Source organism: Mustelus asterias, chromosome 11, assembly GCF_964213995.1.
Source record: "Mustelus asterias chromosome 11, sMusAst1.hap1.1, whole genome shotgun sequence".
In the NCBI taxonomy this organism is placed as follows: domain Eukaryota; kingdom Metazoa; phylum Chordata; class Chondrichthyes; order Carcharhiniformes; family Triakidae; genus Mustelus; species Mustelus asterias.
Genome location: NC_135811.1, coordinates 88944776 through 88947338, shown reverse-complemented (window position 1 = coordinate 88947338; position 2563 = coordinate 88944776). Strand labels below are relative to the sequence as shown.

General features: G+C 47.3%; 1 pseudogene; it reads right to left on the bottom strand.

Moving 5' to 3' along the window:
• Positions 1–635: 635 nt before the first annotated feature.
• LOC144500275 (histone H2AX-like) lies at positions 636–1017 on the bottom strand (annotated as a pseudogene).
• Positions 1018–2563: the final 1546 nt, after the last annotated feature.

Genomic DNA, 2563 nt, shown 5'->3' with positions numbered 1-2563 from the left:
CCATAACGCATCGGTCACGGTCCCATGCATCAAACTCACAGCCATCTCGAACAGGAAACCAGGTCAAGTGTTGCTTCATTACTCACCCATTGACTCCATTATGTGAATTCATGTTGTGGCTTCCATTCTTTCATTTTCACTCATCACTTTGCCATCTATACTTTGTTTGCAAAGGATGAAAACTTCTTAAAATTACTTTTGAGCCTGTAAAATATTTGTCTCCACTTGGATGTATTTACCCTAAAAGTGGCAATGCCCCTTTAAATTTGAGATTCAAGATTTTGTGATTCTAAGCCCCAAGCCGTTGACAAAGCTCCATAAGACCATAAGAGGTAGAAACAGTAGTAGGCCATTTGACCCATTGAGTCTGCTCCATTATCCAATGAGATTACGGTTGATCTGATATCATCCTCAACTCCACTTACCCGCCTTATCCATGTAACCCTTGGTTCATTTACCGATTAAAAATCTATCTCAGCCTTGAAAATACTTAACGCCCCTTAACAATACTTAACGAGCTCACATCAGAACAACTTGCCGGTGATTCTCTGGTTGGTAGCTGGTGTGATCGGTTGCCTGCTGCTTGAGGTGGGTTGTTTTTTTGTTTATCTCACACCTGGTCCCTCCACCCTCCTTCAGGCAAACACCTTGTTGAAGTGGCTGGTTTTCTTGGGCAGCAACACAGTCTGGATGTTGGGCAGGATGCCACCCTGAGCAATGGCCAGCAGCTTGCTGAGCTCCTCATTGCTGCGGATGGCGAGCTGCAGGTGGCGGGGGATGATGCGGGTCTTCTTGTTGTCTCGGGTCGCGTTGCCGGCCAGCTCGAGCATCTCGGCGGTCAGGTACTCGAGCACGGAGGCCAGGTAGACGGGCACCTTGGCGCCCACCCGCTCCACGTTAGTGGCCCTTGCGCAGCAGTCGATGGATGCGGCCCACTGGGAACTGGAGACCAGTTCTCGAGGAGCGGGTCTTTGCCTTAGCGCGCCCCTTGCCTCCGGTTTTACCACGGCCTGACATAGCTTCACTGCTGAACAACCTTCTCCGATTGACCGCCGGAGAAATCTGCTGCTTGAGGTGGGTGCAGTGAGTATTATCCCATCGGGCACTCTGAAGCAATCACCCAGAGGAGAGTTGTACACCGTACTTGGCATGTTGGCACAGCGCCAGGGACCGGGGTTCAATTCCAGCCTTGGGTGACTATCTATGTGGAGTCTGGTTTCCTCCCACACTTCAAAGATGTCCAGGTTTGCAATTTAGCCATGCTAAATGCCCCTTAATGTCAGTGAGTTTAACAGTGTAAATACATGAGGTTATGGGGATAGGGCCTGGGTGGGGTTGTTGTCGGTGCAGGCTCGATGGGCCTAAAGGCCTCCTTCTGCACTGTAGAGATTCTAAGATTCTATTCTATGAAGAGGGAGCTCAGTTCAATGTCTCAGTGCCTGGAAAATGATTTGGTAACAAATGAGCTGATTAAAATAGCCTTTCCAATGTGGTGCACATCAGTGGATGCGAACCTTTAGTTACCCTGCTGCAACCTCCCAGGCTCAGTTAGTGACACCATTATTGACCGCCAGATCCTGACTGTGTTTGACTGTATATTTGCATATTTAAATTATTTTTAGGAGCTAGCCACTCAACAGCTGATTAAACCTGATGATTATTCTGTCGCCTTGCCTGCTTATCCCAGTCTTGCCTGACCAGCTTCCCGTCCATTGACTCTGTCTACACTTCCCGATGCCTCAGTAAAGCAGCCAGCATAATTAAGGACCCCACGCACCCTGTACATTCTCTCTTCCACCTTCTTCCTCCGGGAAAAGGATACACAAGTCTGAGGTCACGTACCAACCGACTCAAGAACAGCTTCTTCCCTGCTGCTGTCAGACTTTTGAATGGACCTACCTTGCATTAAGTTGACCTTGCTCTACACCCTAGCTATGACTGTAACACCACATTCTGCACTCTCTCGTTTCCTTCTCTATGAACAGTATGTTTTGTCTGTATAGCGCGCAAGAAACAATGCTTTTCATTGTATCCCAGTATGTGACAATAATAAATCAAATCAAATCAAATAAAAATCAAAGCTTTGCTGAAACACACTCTTGTTCTGCGACCATAGTGCAAATTAATATAAATTGTTCAAATTTACATTGCAGCTAACTTCCAGGGTTTTAAAAATAAAGTTAAAGGAGCTTTCCTGAGGAAGTGCCGAGGCAGTGTGATGCGCGTTATCACACACGAGGCTTGAGATGCTCAAGGAAATAAAGGCTTTTATTTACTATTACAACGAAGCTACCATGTATAGTACACGATCCCAGACTGAGGGGTCCCAGACAGAGCAGTGACCTTTATACCTCTCCCAGGAGGCGGAGCCCGACTGTGATGTACCATAATAACTATAATACAGGTGTAACAGCCCAACCCTAACCCCAACAGCAACAAGTAGAACAACCCATCCCTAACCCCAACAGCAACATATATGCAGACTCGTAGTACTGGCCAGACCATGGCTCAGTACTACCTAGTGGGAACCAACGATGGTTCACCACATTCACCCCTCCTTTGA